Here is a 17,446-nt window from a genome sequence, read left to right on the forward strand (position 1 = left end):
CATTAAGTGAAAAACCACTGTAACCCAACGAGAGAGAAATGAACGCTCATTTAACTAACGTGGGCGCAGAGCCTGGCCTCATTCGGTTCTTTCACCCGACAGAAAAAACAGACTAAAGGAAAGAACAATCGATCAGTTAGTTGGTTGTTAAAGTCAGTCGGTTATCCCATCCCGACTGTCATTTACGGATTCTACGCCATGGAAACAATTGCCATAAATTGTGTCTGGCGGGCTGCTTGAAATTGCGCGCGGAGCGGTCTCTTTAACTGCACAACGTATCGAATTTTTTTTTATCAACGTTTATATCTCTGCAAAACCTACCCTGCCACAATCTTACAAGTTTATCAGATGGTTTTCGACCACACTTTATATAGTGCTTTTATTCTTTGAAATACGAGAGTTGAAAGTAGAATCTGTTTTGCGAGATATGTTCAGTATGTGACTAATAATACAAAATAGCTTACAGTTAACAATAAACTTCTTTCCTTAAAAAGGGACGCAAACAGTTTGTCGTTGCTTTTCAGTGCTCTATCAGAGTAGAGGTATGTGGTAAAAATTTATGAGGAAATGGAGGAGCTAAAACTGCGTTTGGTAAATGCTTTTTCTGGTTGTGTTAACCAATAGTTTTGGGAGCACGTACCTTGTAAAGGATCTTCCTTAGCATCTTAGAAATTCAGTTTTACAGTATGTCCTTGTTGCATTAGAGCTGCGTGTAGCTCATGACGTATTTCACGTGGTGTGCATTGACTCAATAGGTATGTAAGAAACTCACTTATTGACTGTATAAATGAAACAAAGTTACTAGATCAAAAAGCGAAGACAATCAGCTTTCGAACAAGAGTATCGTACAAGCCAAAAGAAGAAGCTAAGTAACCACTAAGGTGCCTAAGCAATGGAAAGACTTTGTGGGTGGAACATTCGCAACACGCTAAATCAGCGTTGAGGAAAATGTGTAGATACGAGTGGTAATGATAACATCTGAGCCGCCTCTAGTCCGACAAACATTCTCAAGGAAAACAGTTCATCCTCCAGATAAAACCGACGGAAACCAGATTCTCACGTGCTGTAACGTTTCTGCAAGCTACCTCCGTCTACATATATTCTGTACGGATCATTACGGAGTCTCCATGTATCATCACTATTTATTCCCTTCCCTTCTCCACTCGCAAACAGTGCGAGGAGAGAACGACTGTCTATAAACCCCCGACGAGGCCTAATTTCTCTTGTCTTATCTTCGTGATCCTTATGCGAAATGTATGTTGATGGTACTAACGTTCCGTGGCCGCTCTGAAATGCCGGTTCTCTAAAGTCCCTCAACAGTGCTTCACGAAAATGATAGAATTTTCAGAATGTGGTTGAAAAGGAGGCAGAGGTACACACTGTTTCCCGCAGATTTTTCTTCGTTAAATCTACCATCTCTGTCTTATTTCTTTCGAGTCTCACATATGGTACAATTAGCGGCAAAACCCTTAGGTTATAAGTGTTCCCACAAATAGGGCACCTTATCAGTGTTTTCCGTAGCCGAGACCCTGCTATTGGAGCCACCACGAGTGTGTACGGTGCAGGATTTTTCAAAGGGATTTGTTATTTCAGAATCTTATATTTTATACATGTATGAAGATAGAAAATCTGGGATGTATTTTTACATACACATCGAAGCTAAAAGTCGATCGGGGTGACAGTTGCAAGTTGCCGATACATATCGCTATCGGTAGGGGTGTCTGTCACCGTTACCTCGCTCACTCACTAGCTTGTTCATGTGGCTTTCACCACAATTGCGAGAACATGTCGAAAATTTCCATTTTCATCTGGACGATGCACCACTGTACTAGCACCTGTACGTAAGAGCATTTCTTAAAGATGAGCTGCCTCAACTATGGATCTGTCGTGAGTGGTGTACGTATCACACATTGCACCGTTGGCCACTTGGTCGCTTTATCTCATGGTTCTGATTTTATTTGTGTGGGTTGATGAAAGACGCCGTCTATGTACCTCCTGTTCCCAACAACTTCTGATGGAATACGAGGGCGCATAGCTACCTACCTAGCTACCAGTAGTACATGCAGTAGCTTCATTTGAACATTGGAGAACGGTAGATGGAAACGTTCACCTTAAACGTAATTACCAAACGTATGCCCGAGTTCTTTGGGCATACATGTAGAACGTATACCGTTGTAAAGTCGAAGGTGTTTTTGAAAATTAAAAGTCCTTAGTCCTAAGTGTAAGCTTTCTATCTTCTTCACGTGTAAAACGTAGTCTTAAAAAACTGCGTCGTGTAGCTCGGTGACATGGATCATTAGAAAACTACATTAATTTATCTTCTTGGGTCCATCGTGGACTTCGGAGAGCGACTGACGAAACAGAATGTAGGAAAAAAAAAAAAAAACCAAACAACTTCCGTATTTCAATCAGTTCTCATTTAGCTTTGTTTAAGCTACCAGTTTCTACACTTGACTGGTGCCGTGTTCGGGCTGTTGTGCATTATAACATCAACAAATGTACAGTGTAGTATATGTCTGGTGTATGACACAGGATAATCATGCAGATAAAATGGAAGACCGGCAAACATCGCTACACCACAGAAAATGTAACATAAAGGGTAATGCAAGTAAATAAATGGAAATGCCGTGTGGATAGGGTCTCACGTCGGGTAGACCGTTCGCCTGGTGCAATTCTTCCGAGTTGACGCCACTTAAGCGACTTGCGTGTCGATGGGGATGAAATGATGATGATAAGGACGACACAACACCCAGTCCCTGAAGGGAGAAAATCTTCAATCCAGCCGGGAATCGAACCCAAGCCGTTAGGTACGACATTCCGTCACGCTGACCACTCAGCTACCAGGGGCGAACATATGAAGAGTTATATATACACACTAATCACACTATAACACATCATGTTCACTTACTGGTTGACGTTAATAAACTAGCACATTGCACATGAAAGGTATCTAATAGAGACTACAAAAAAGAAAATTACATGAGTTATGACATAACCAATCAAACGCTTGAAATGATCATAAATGAGAACTCATACTAGGAGAAAGATGCGTTTTCTTTTTTTATACATACACAGAACACTCAAGTCATATGGATAAAAGTACTCCTAGTTCGAAAAAGAAAACCACCCTCCTTCATGTATAACGTATAGTTACAGCTTATGAAGAATATCGTGGAGCTAGTTACCTATCACTCTTGCATTATGTGCCACTCATGAAAAAACTGAAATAGCAGTCATACTGTAGAAGAAAACGTATTCAGTGGCAAACCCGATAGTTCTCCCATCATTAGGCGAGAGGCCTGAGGATGGCACCAGTGAAGTGTCGAAACTGGTAACTGAAAGAAAAATATATGAGAGATGATAGAAATAAAGCTGTTGTTTGTATTTTATTCTGCATATTGATATTAATTTATGGATCACGAAACTGTCGGTTACTTTTGAAGTAGAGATAGAAACCTTGAAAATGTGACTCATCCTGCCTTTACTTTCTTTCGAAATTTGTTCGGCGTTTTGCGACATCGCAGACTTTTACCGTTAAAATATTCGGATTTCAAACCAAGAAACTTGGACGTGACTTAGCAGTGCAGTAACTACATGTGAACGGGAGAGAGGCGGATGTCTGCCTGGTGCGCCGAACAGCTGGCGTTCCCCCGCCAGACCCGCCGCCATTGAATGGTGCCCCTTGCCCCTGCATATTTATGTGGCCACGGCCATTATGCTCTGTAGATGATCCTTACTGCTATTGTCCGTCTCCCCGGTGGGCCTTGTGCAAAACTCGTAATCGTTGCACCTCCTGCTGATACCTATTCGTGGCCCTCTGCTAAATTTATAGCAAACGCACAGTGTACTGACGTGATGTATGCCATTATAGGTGAACCCCGTCAGCCTATTTCCACGTAAATCTGTTTAATTAGCAGCTTCGTCATTTACGTTTGCCATCAAACTCGCTAATATCAACGAGACCCCCTCCCCCCTCCCTTTCACGTCGCTGTGTTGCTCGTTACTTCCGCTAAAATTTCACTTCTCGCTGGTAAGTGATCAGTAACACTATTGATGACCTTGTTATGCAATACATTTTCTCCTATGACGAGCATGAAGCCACACACAGACTCTCATCCGTACGTTTGAAACCTAGTGTCCCGATGCAGAAGTTTCCGCCTATATCAGTTTCTATGAATTAAAAAACCAGACAACGGTTACTCATCTGAATAAAACCACCCGAGTTGTTTCGTTAACGATAGTAATAGTGCATGTTGCTCTCTTCTTGTAACATGTATCACCACTAATACACTCCTTTGCAGGTATGAGTATCAGCTGAATTTTTTCGAAATTTCTAAAATTGCCATTTTCTGTGAATTTCAAAGTTTCAAACGTGTCGTGCCACAGGAACTAAAATGACAAGAAGTAATATACTTGAATCTATTTAATTTTATCCATTTGGTGTTTTAAAAATAGATTCTTTTGATATCGAATCAGTGAGCATATTGAACTGTATAAGAAAAGTAGATCTTTTATGTTATTAATAAGAGTATAGATGTAACCTTTTTTTTCAACGATGTAAAATTTTTTCCTCATATGGTTTAGTGCAGAATGTCCAATGAGTTATGAAACAAGTATAGAAAATATTTCCTAAAGTTTATTCATAATCCCATGATATGGTATGAAACTAAAATTAAAAATGTGAAGCAGGAAAAAGAAAAATGGAGAAAATCATGTTGTACATCATCAAAAATAAACAAGGCAGAGGCTGTAAACTTTGAAAAAAGGCTTATTAGATTATTTAGGGGTTATTTAAAACACTGTTCTTGTTTACAATAAAAAATTATCAAGTTAGTGGACTTCTTTCATCACATTCATGCTTTCTATTTTTTAATGTTGCTTGCATAACTAAAATGGAGAAAATGGGTTTTGAAAAGGACATTTTTTGTTTAGTAATGTGTAGTGTAATCTAGCGTCTGTAACTGACTAGCTATAAGTGAGAAATCTTCCAAAACTACCCTCAAATCGACCGGTAAAATAGACTCTTAAAACTTAGGCATGAAACAAGTCAATCCTCGTCCATTTAATTTGCGAATTGAGCAGCCATACCAACTAGACTGTTGAATTTTTTGCTGTGTGACTGTATGTGGTTCTGTGTTATAACTCATAGAGTTGAGAAGATTGCAATTCCTATAGAGGACATCTTTTCGACATTGAAGTTCCACATTTTTCCCTTCTTCTAGCGCATGAAACGGAATTTTTTATTCCTGTTAATGCATTTGGACATACCGATTAAGTATAGACGGTCTGTTTGCCGTGTAGAACCGAATACAGAATTTACAGGCCATCACGGTTCATCCTTGTACTCGAACGAACTGTAAAGCACTACTGATATTTCGTTGTGCAACAAGGAGATGGGGCGTTCTTGAGAATGTTAGAGATACATCAGAGGCACTAACACTGCTGCCATGCTCTATGTTTTACTGAAACACGCGCTTCAGGATACTGAAGACGTCCTTGCCGTAGAACGAGCGAGGTGACGCAGTGATTAGGACACTGGACTCTCATTCTGGAGGACAACGGTTCAAACCTGTGTCCGGCTGTCGAGATTTAGGATTTCAGAGATTTCTCTAAATTGCTCAAGGCAAATACCGGGATGGTTCCTTTGAAAGGCACAGTCAGTTCCCTTCCCCGTCCTCGACACAATTCGAGCTAGTGCTCCATCTCTCATGACCTCGCTGTTGACGGGACGTTAAACCCAATCTTTCCTCTTCCTTCCCGCAGCACGAAAAGAACTGTAAGAGGAAGAGACTGAGAAAGGATTGGTGACACTATTACAGTGTTCTCAAAAGGTTCGCATCCATTTTTAGCGCCGAAACTGCCACCACACCACGGAATCACCGCAATGTCTCGTGGATGGCGTGGATAAAAGAAAAAAGTTACCCTAGACACGTAGTTATTACCAGAGTCCCATTACTTCCCGTCGCAGTCGGTTGTGTTGAATCTTAGGTACAGAAGAGTTGCTGATAATCGTTGCTAGAAAGTAGACAGAATTTGTTATTGAAGTCAAAGTCTGTGTAGATTTTCCAGGAGACGCAAGTGCCCCCTCTAGCCGCCTCCCTCCCTCCCTTCCTTGCGGACGCCTATGGTTGCCGGAGGTAAGCAGATGTTCATTTATTACTATCGCACTTTGTACTTATCCAATTAGTGTCAGTTATACTTGAAAAATTCGCACATGTTCGAGTCAGTAGGGGCGGACAGTACGGAACACGAATCCTGCGCGGAGCGCGAACTTTGTGATGCCGTGTATAAACAACAATGCTACTCTCTGGTGACGAATCACATCACTACAGCCATCAAAATGTTTTTTGAAAGAGCAGAAATAGAAACATAAGAAAAACAGAAGTATAGAGCAATCTAAGAACGGAAGCAAAATATATTTACGTATAATTAACCTTAGTTCAATTCTAATACAGTCATATTGCAGTTACAGAACGGTGGAGTGATGGATGAGGGGAGGGGGGGGGGGGGGGAGGAGAAGATTGCCGATACGAGAACTTGGCTATACAGAGAGACAGAATAGATTGGTGGCAGTTTTTCAGTACTGTAAGAGATTGCATCCACCTAGACTGCATAATAGAGCTTACGCTGCCACCGCACGAAGGAATCACGTGTTACGTGACTTGCGTGTCGTCTGACGTTATTGCTGGCCGTCGATGGGAGAGCTGTGGGCAGAATGAGCCACACGTGGAGTATCACTATTGTTGAACGCCGCCAGAACGTTAATGCTGTCGAATGATGGTCAAATGGCTCTAAGCACTATGGGACTTAGCATCTGAGGCCATCAGTCCCCTAGACTTGGAACTACTTAAACCTAAGTAACCTAAGTACATCACACACAACCTGCGACCGTAGCAGCAATGAGGTTCCGGACTGAAGTGCCTCGAACAGCCACACAATACAGAAATACATCTTCTCTGCAAGATACAGAAACCACATGTGTACCTCTTTGCTTACCATGCGCTGCGAGGGACGCAAGGACACCGCCACTGAAGAGTCGTGTTACACATTGTCAAACGTCGACGTCAGCTAGGTTATGGATGTACTTTTGTATGAAGAATTCTCATATGGCATCAAACTGCGTCCCTCATAGTTTTGCCATAATGTTTCAGTGGTGAACACTACAGTTATTTACTGTACTACCACGTTCGTTCATTTGGGTCCACTCGGTATCTCACAGGAGATGTCCACTTCAACAAGACAATACACCATTCCATCTCTTTCGAACTGGGTGAAAATGTTGTGAGAGATACTCTACAAATATGAGAGTCCTCGCTAATCGAGTGAGTAGGATCCAGCTCTGACAATTATCCCTGAGTTGTAGCCGGCGGTTGTTTGGTCGCGTTGTGTTATGCATAAAGTGAAATGTACACATCCGAAAGACACTAATCTGTATGATATTATTCATGTATTACGTTCCTCGTATTAAACTCACTCTTAAGTAACTAATTAAATTTTATGATCAAAGTTGTTACAAGTTACTACTGATGAGTAGCCATGACCGGTGCGTGATAAGTGAAATTACACTATCTCAAACTTATCTGGCAGCAAGACTGCAGATTGAACCGTGTAACACTGGTACAACCTCTGAGTTCGAGAATGTTTCTCATTGAGCTCGTTAACCAGGCTTGCTGTAAGTGTTTCATTTTTTTTCTAAGTTCCGTCTATGTTCCATAATTTTACTACCACTATCACAAATAAATCACCATAAACGCCAAAATTCTTTTCAAAAATGTCATGTATCCTAATTCAGATTATAACAGAAATCGGAATACGGATGTCGGCATCTCGTCGAATGCTTCGAGATTGTTCACAGTCGAGAGTGCCCGGACTGTTGCACCTTTCATTGGGACAATCGCTCTCATGTAGACATCGAGTACTACATTTTGGTTCTCCTGCATCCATTTTTGTGGATGTAGGTCCTCATAAATGGTTTGATGTAGTCTGCCTCGCAACACGTTTCACGAAGAATCCCAGTTTTCAGATATTTGTGTAGCTTCGTACATCAAATTATAAGTTATAGTTAGCTGAATTACGGAGTAATTATGACAGTTCACTCTGTAAACGAAGATGTGTTTATAACGTTGGCAGTATATATTGTGTACTTTTCATCGATGCTACATCAAAAGTACTCTGTTAGTTGTATCCTCACTATAAAAGTCATACTTTAACTGCCTGGTAGCAAGCGAGGTTACACACTGCATGTACCACTGCACAAGCCACCGTCCGTCAGTGCAAATAGTTTGCTTGTCCTCCATCGGCTGATATATGGAATCAGAGAGCAGCCTATATTATTACCTGTAGTATATACCTTTTCCGCCCTCATAGTTCCATAACCTGTTGTTGGTGTAATATGACACAGGCGATTGGTGATGAGAAATTATACTGTTGTACGAAATATATGACACATTTTGTAGACAAGTTTACTCTGGATCGCATGATATTTCATCATCAACGACAAGTCACACAATATGCAGAACAATCGTCATTGCACCACTAAAACGTAATACGAGAGTCTTCGCGTATCTGTGCCGGAGCACAAAGCTGCACTACCAGTTCAAGAACTGCTAACTTGGAAACTGTTAGAGATAAAGAACCGATTTTTGTTGCAAAACGTTATGCAGCTGTCATGCTTTTTTCTTCGAACTTTGATGCAAAATGGACTCAGAATGCTTCAAACTGACAACAGACGAGGAGCCGCTATTTGTCATATTGTATGCCGAATCCTTATCTGTGACTACGATACTGAGGAACTGTTGACATCAGGCTCTGAGAGCACTACCGGCAAAAACAAGCACAATGATGTGGAGCAAAAACGTTAGAGAGGTAGGCAGCGTCAAAGACCTGTCTCGAAGTAAATGTACCCTGTGAGAGCAAGCTTCATTTCAACGCAGTCCCCAGAAGTCAATGCATCGTGCATCACATGAACTGGAGGAAGCATGGTCAACTGTCCATCAAGTGTTATACAAGCGGTTACGCCTTTTTGCGTACAAAGCACTACACGCACTACACACGCACTATACGCAGGAAGCGGCTACAAGGGTAGCGGCGTACGTTTGGAGTGCACATGTGGGTTTTTTAGGTTAGAGAATACCCTCCATAGGCCGGACAAGACACCTCCTGAGACACGACAAGGTAGTAGTAGGCAAAACGCAACAGGGAATAACAATATTAATGTGGTAATAGTAAACTGCAGGAGCCGCTATATAAAGGTCCCAGAACTGCTTTCATTAATAAACGGTCACAATGCCTAAATAGTACTAGGGACAGAAAGCTGGCTGAAACCAGATGTAAACAGTAATGAAATTCTAAACTCAGATTGGAGTGTATACCGCAGAGCCAGGCTGGACAGTAAAGGGGGAGGCGTGTTTACAGCGATAAAAAGTGCAATAGTATCGAAGAAAATTGACGGAGATCCGAAATGTGAAATAATTTGGGTGAAGGTCACGGTTAAAGCAGGCTCACACATGGTAATTGGATGTCTCTGTAAGCCCCTTGGCTCAGCATCTGTTGTGGCAGAGCATCTGAAGGGAAATTTGGAAAATATTTCGAGTAGATTTCCCGACCACGTTACAGTTATGGGTGGAGATTTTAATTTGCCAAACTGGGTGGTAGGGACAAAGAATCCAGTGAAATTTTTTCAAGTGCATTATCTGAAAACTACCTTGAGCAGTTAAACAGAGAACCGACTCGTGGCGATAACATATTAGACCTTCTGGTGACAAACAGACTTGAACTATTTGAAACAGTTAACGCAGAACAGGGAATCAGCGATCATAAAGCGGTTACTGCATAGATGATTTCAGCCGTAAAGAGAAATATTAATAAAGGTAGGAAGATTTTTCTGTTTAGCGAAAGTGACAAAAAGCAAATTTCAGAGTACTTGACGGCTCAATACAAAAGTTTTGTCTCAAGTACAGATAGTGTTGACGATCAGTGGACAAAGTTCAAAACCATCGTACAATATGCATTCGATGAGTATGTGCCAAGCAAGATCGTAACAGATGGAAAAGAGCCACCGTGGTAAAACAACCGAGTTAGAAAACTGCTACGGAAAGAAAGGGAACTTCACAGGAAAAAAAAAAAAAAAAACATAGCCAAAGCCTTGCAGACCAACAAAAATTACACGAAGCGAATTGTAGTGTTAGGAGGGCTATGCGAGAGGCGTTCAATGAATTCGAAAGTAATGTTCTGTGTACTGACTTGGCAGAAAATCCTAAGAAATATTGGTCTTACGTCTAGCGGTAAGTGGATCGAAACAAAATGTCCAGACACTCTGTGACCAAAATGGTACTGAAATAGAGGATGACAGACTAAAGGCCGAAATACTAAATGTCTTTTTCCAAAGCTATTTCACAGAGATAGATTGCACTGTAGTTCCTTCCCTAGATTATCGCACAGGTGACAAAATGGTAGATATCGAAATAGATGACAGAGGGATAGAAAAACAAAAGAGGAAAGGCCGCTGGACCTGATAGGATACCAGTTCGATTTTACACAGAGACCGTGAAGGAACTTGCCGCCCTTCTTGCAGCGGTGTACCGTAAGTCTCTAGAAGAGCGTAGCGTTCCAGAATACTGAAAAAGGGCACAGGTCATCCCTGTTTTCAAGAAGGGACGTCGAACAGATGTGCAGAAGTATAGACCTAAATATCTAACATCCATCAATTGTAGAATTTTGGAACACGTAATATGTTCGGGTATAATGACTTTTCTGGAGACAGAGGGCCATAGACACGGGTTCCCAGGTATTTGCATCATTTCTTGACTTCCGCAAGGCGTTTGATACAGTTCCCCACAGTCGTTTAATGAACAAAGTAAGAGCATATGGACCATCAGCCCAATTGTGTGATTGGATTGAAGAGTTGCTAGATAACAGAACGCAGCATGTCATTCTCAATGGAGAGAAGTCTTCCGAAGTAAGAGTGATTTCAGGTGTGCCGCAGGGGAGTGTCGTAGGACGGTTGCTATTAACAATATACATAAATGACCTTGTGGACAACATCGGAAGTTCACTGAGGCTTTTTGCGGATGATGCTATAGTATATAGAGAGGTTGTAACAATGGAAAATTGTACTGAAATACAGGAGGATCTGCAACGAATTGATACATGGTGCAGGGAATGGCAATTGAATCTCAATGTAGACAAGTGTAATGCACTGCGAATACATAGAAAGAAAGATCCATTATGAAACTTCCTGGCAGATTAAAACTGTGTGCCCGACCGAGACTCGAACTCGGGACCTTTGCCTTTCGCGGGCAAGTGCTCTACCATCTGAGCTACCGAAGCACGACTCACGCCCGGTACTCACAGCTTTACTTCTGCCAGTACCTCGTCTCCTACCTTCCAAACTTTACAGAAGCTCTCCTGCGGGCGTGAGTCGTGCTTCGGTAGCTCAGATGGTAGAGCACTTGCCCGCGAAAGGCAAAGGTCCCGAGTTCGAGTCTCGGTCGGGCACACAGTTTTAATCTGCCAGGAAGTTTCATATCAGCGCACACTCCGCTGCAGAGTGAAAATCTCATTTTGGAAACATCCCCCAGGCTGTGGCTAAGCCATGTCTCCGCAATATCCTTTCTTTCAGGAGTGCTAGTTCTGCTTGGTTCGCAGGAGAGCTTCTGTAAAGTTTGGAAGGTAGGAGACGAGGTACTGGCAGAAGTAAAGCTGTGAGTACCGGGCGTGAGTCGTGCTTCGGTAGTTCAGATGGTAGAGCACTTGCCCGCGAAAGGCAAAGGTCCCGAGTTCGAGTCTCGGTCGGGCACACAGTTTTAATCTGCCAGGAAGTTTCATACCAGCGCACACTCCGCTGCAGAGTGAAAATCTCATTCTGGATGATCCATTATGATATAGCTACAATACAGCAGGTCAGCAACTGGATGCAGTTAATTCCATAAATTATCTGGGATTAGGCATTAGGAGTGATTTAAAATGGAATGACCATATAAAATTAATCGTCGGTAAAGCAGATGCCAAGCTGAGATTCATTGGAAGAATCCTAAGGAAATGTAATCGGAAAACAAAGGTTCAAATGGTTCAAATGGCTCTGAGCACTATGGGACTTAACATCTGTGGTCATCAGTCCCCTAGAACTTAGAACTACTTAAACCTAACTAACCTAAGGACATCACACACACCCATGCCCGAGGCAGGATTCGAACCTGCGGCCGTAGCAGTCCCCCGGTTCCGGTCTGAGCGCCTAGAACCGCTAGACCGCCGCGGCCGGCGAAAACAAAGGAAGTAGGTTTCAGTACACTTGCTCGCCCATTGCTTGAATACTGCAATGGTATCAGATAGGGTTGATAGAGGAGATAGATAAGATCCAGCGGAGAGCAGCTTGCTTCGTTACAGCATCATTTAGTAATCGCGAAAGCGTTATGGAGATGATAGATAAACTCCAGTGGAAGACTCTACAGGAGAGACGCTCAGTAGCTCGGTACGGGCTTTTGTTGAAGTGTCGAGAACATGCCTTCACCGAGGAGTCAAGCAGTATATTTCTTCCTCCTACGTATATCTCGCGAAGAGACCATGAGGATAAAATCAGAGAGATGAGAGCCCACACAGAGGCATACCGACAATCTTTCTTTCCACGAACAATACGAGACTGGAATAGAGGGAGAACCGATAGAGGTACTAAAAGTACCCTGCGCCACACACGGTCAGATGGCTTGCGGAGTATGGATGTAGATGTAAATCTAGATGCAGATGAAAGTGAAATGATATATGTTACAATGTCAAGTCCGCGCCGGCACGTCAGTCGGGAACAACAGACAAGAGACCGCTGTGAGAAGAGGTCAGCCAATCGCTCACTGACCGACCACCTTGCAGGACGACAACGCGACAGTAGCGGCCGTAGGTGAAGAGGACAAAGCGTCACGCTTGACTGGTGGCAGTCCCACTTCGATAGCAGCTTCAGCATTAGCCACTTCATTAGCTGATGCATTGTAGCGTATATCACTAGTACTCTCTACGTAGCACAGACTTGTGTTTGTGTAATCTAAAGAAGACCGACTTTTTGTATGACGCGATTTGCTTGTGACACATCTATCAAAGTTAAGTACTGTAATTGGCTAGTTGTAATAAAATTCATTAATACGAGTTGTTTGATCGTTTGTCTAGTGGAACTGAGTATGCAGGATTTCGAGACACAACAGCATAGTGACAGGAAGTATGAATAACATGGTGCCAATGACATACGAGCAATCACATAGCGACAACCTGTTAACGTTTAGAAGCCAGAGCCACCTGCTGCCACCAATTGTCGCTGTTTTGTTTTGTTATGTACTTTTGTGTTTGCTGGCAACTTAATTCGACCTTTTTTTTTTTTTGCTGGTGTATATGTTTTAACAGTGTCTCTTACAGTGTTTTCTCTATTCAGTGTTTCCAGGTTGGCGTTGCAGAAATTTTCTTTGCATGTGTGCTTATTTTTATTGCTTGCATTATCTGTTTATTGCATTTGCCTATTGCAAAATGAGCCACCCACCTCTCCCACCCCCGCTCAAGCGCCTCAACTGCAAGCGATAAATGTAATGCAGCTAACACAGACGTTTCAGTTTCAGACGCAGGAGGTTGCAACCCTTCTAAACACGGTACAGCAGTTACTGGCCAACCAAGCGACCAATGCAGCACACCCAACAGACCAACACGCAACAACTGTAGCTCCGAGAGCCATACCGCCTTTTCGCCAGTTTAACGTAAAAGAAGAGGAATGGATCAAGTGGTAGCAACTGTATGAAGCCCACATCATTGCTCACAAAGTGTCAGGTACTGTGAAATTACATTGCTTTTTGTCAACAGTAGGAAGTGCAGTCTTTCGCTCACTCAGAAATTTTTCAAAAATGTTCAAATGTGAGTAATATCTTATGGGACTGAACTGCTAAGGTCAGCAGTCCCTAAGCTTACATACTACTTAACCTGAATTATCCTAAGGACAAACACACACACACCCATGCCCGAGGGAAGACTCGAACCTCCGCCGGAACCAGCCGCACAGTCCATGACTGCAGCGCCTGAGACCGCTCGGCTAATCCCGCGCGGCAGAAATTTTTCACTAACGCCACACCAAATGAACTTTCCTATGATCAGGTTGTAGGTTCTCTAACTAACTATTATGACCAATAAGTGAATGTGGTAGCAGCTAGATACTAATTCTTTCGTTGCAAGGAAAGGACAGAGCAAACTTATCGTGAGTGTGTAACAGATTTGCAGGATACGACGAGGCAAAGCAAATTCAAATGTGCTTGTGGTGCTTTATATTCAGATATTACGGTGTGTGATGCGATTGTGTACAATGTAACTCATGTCAAACTTCGAGAAAAGATTTTGAAAGAGTTAGATCCATTACTTCATTATGTAGCGCAAATAATTCATGATTATGATTCAGGTGACGTACCGGACGATAAATTTGAGCAGCCGCCAATTTGTAGGGTTGAGTCGTCCCTTGCTCACGACCAACCTAATAGGCAGCAACAGCACTTGCTCGCCAAGCCGTGTTCACAGTCCTCTAAACAAGTGGCTACATCAGTGAATCGAACTGAGTCATGCCCTCAGTGCTATTCACGGCACAAACGCCGAGACTGCCCTTCCAGACAAGCACGATGTTATCCTTGAGGCAAGAAAGGTCATGTAGAATCCGTATGTTTCCATCGGATTAATCATAAGAATTCTGCCCAATCACCAAAATCTAGTCACAAGACCCATGTTATCAATGCAGTGTATTCAAAGCCTACTGCAGGCATTCGCAAAACTATCAAGCAAACAGTTTTTTCAGTGCTACGCCAGTACCACAAACTTATTGTTCATTTGGATCTTAGTGGAAAATGTGTGAAATTTCAGTTGGACACGGGTGTCTCTGTTACTCTGCTTAATCGTAACACATATGAACTGTTAGGCTCCCCACACCTGTCTGAAAATAGCACGCACCTGAAGGCTTATAATGGACAAGACATTCCCGTTCTCGGAAAATGTACTTTGCCTGCCGTGTATCGCTCGCATAAGCGAACTGTAACTTTCACTGTGCTACAATCACGTGATCTTGAGTACATATTTTGCCTTGAATCTCTTTATTTGTTTGGCTTTGAAATTCAGAACAATGTGGTGTCAGTGACTGCATTCAATGCCATAGACAGTGTAGCTCGCTTGTTGAAAGAATTGCCTGACCTCTTTTCTAAAGGTTTGGGCAAGACTAACAATTTTGTTGGACATATTACTATGAATGACAATGATCAGCCGAAATTTTCCCGGGCCACAACTGTTCCAATTACATTACAGGCCAATGAGGCTGGGAACTTGAAGAATTGCAAGACAGCGGAACTATTGCGCCCATACAAGCTAATCAGTGGGAAAGTGCACTGCTTTTGGTCAACAAACCTTCAGGTCGTATCCGCCCCTGTGTTGACCTTAAGTCTACAGTCAACCCACAAACTGTGATTGATACTTATCCATTGCCACGCCCAGAGGATCTCATGGACAGATTAGGCACTGGTCGCTACTTTTCAAAAATCGATTTGCGCGACGCATATCTTCAAATACCATAAGATGAAGAACCGCAAACCGTGTGTGTTGTGAACACTCATTTGGGCTTGTTTAAATATTTGCTTTTGCCTTTTGGCAGTGCTTCCGCACCCGCCATTTTCCATCGATATTTGGAAAAGCTGACTGCTCATGTACCATACTGTTCAAACTATTTGGACGATATTGTCGTAGAAGGTTGCACACATGAAGAACACATTGCAAATTTCCGTGATTTTTTTCGCGTATAATGTGATGCGGGACTAAAGTGTCGACTGGACAAGTGTGATATTTTTAAACTTGGGTTGCAGTATCTTGGTCATGTCATAAACAGTCAAGGTGTACATCCTCTTCAGTCACATTTGTTAGCCATACTTGACCTGCCAGTTCCTCGCAGTGTTCCAGAATAGTAGTCAGGCTTACGGAAAATGAACTATTATATTCGGGTCATATCGAATGCTCCACAAATCGCAGCCCCATTGCATCGCTTGCCTCGCAAGTCGCTTGAATATCCTCTTCGTTTAAACAGATGAGTGCCAAGAAGCTTTTCAAAAACTTAAAGATGCATTTCTCATTGATCGGTGCTTGGTCGACTTTGATTCTGACAAACCAGCTGTGTTGCAAGGTGACGCTTGCTCTTACGGAATCGGTGCCGCGCTTTCGCACAGATTTGGTGATAAAGTCAAGCCTATTGCTTTGGCATCAAAAAGTGTTGTCCACAGCTCAGTGTAATTATTCAAATATAGAGAAAGAGGCGTTGGCTATTGTGTATTCTACAACTAATTGTATGGCAGAAAATTGTACTTAGTAACAAATCACAGGCCACTGCAGTCCTTGTTTCATCGGATGAAGCCGGTTCCTGTACGAACTGCCCAAAAATTTAAAAGATGGCCTTTGGTGTTGTCTCAATATCGGTACGAGATTGTGTATCGTCCGACATCTTAACATGATAATGCAGACACACTTTCACGTCTTCCGATTGACCCTGATACAGATTTTGATGCTTCTGCTGCATCTTGTCACATCGATACTCACGATTCCGGATTGCTTCAATTCTTTCCTCTGAACTACAGAAAAGTTTCACAGGCCACGGAAGCTGATTCAGATTTAAACATTTTGCTAAAATACATTCGCACATCTTGGCCTCGCTCATTGCATAGTATGAAGAACTCTGTAGAGCGCCGATACTTTGCACGTTGGCACGGCAACGCTATATAACAAGGTGTGATTGTTTTTCAAAATGGCAGCGGACAGTCACCTGTGTTGATCCCCTAAGCTTTGCAAAAAGAAGTGGTGCTGTTACGTCAGCAAGGACACTGGGGGATTGTTCGTTCGAAACAGTTAGCACGTCGACACTATACTTGGCAAGGTATGGACAGCCAAATAGAACAGACGACCTCACAGTGTCACGCATGTGTGGAAAATCAGTCCGCTCCGTCACAATAATTCTCAACTAGGCCTACGTCCCAATCACTATGGCAATGTGTCCACATAGACTCTGCGGGACCTTTTTGGAACATTCGTTGGCTGATTGTGGTAGACTCTTTAGCAAGTTTCCTTTCCATGTTCCAGTGAACTCGACAACGTCACGTAGCACAGTTCAGGCGTTGTCCTCTATGTTTTGTCTCGGAGATTTGTCGGAAGTCATAGTGTCGGAGAACGGCCCTCAGTTCGCGTCAAATGAATGTGAAACATTCTGTGAACGCAATGGCATCCAGCACTTCCAACCAGTGCACCGTTCCATCCACAGTCAAACGGCGAAGCGGTATGTTTCGTCAGAACCTTCAAGCAGCAGATGGCCAAACTTAGCACCGCACACACCAGGGATCAAGCACTACAACTGCTTCTCGCGTCCTATCGTTCGCATCCACGAGATGGACAATTGCTTCACGGCCGCCGCCAT

Source organism: Schistocerca serialis, chromosome 3 (assembly GCF_023864345.2).
Source record: "Schistocerca serialis cubense isolate TAMUIC-IGC-003099 chromosome 3, iqSchSeri2.2, whole genome shotgun sequence".
In the NCBI taxonomy this organism is placed as follows: domain Eukaryota; kingdom Metazoa; phylum Arthropoda; class Insecta; order Orthoptera; family Acrididae; genus Schistocerca; species Schistocerca serialis.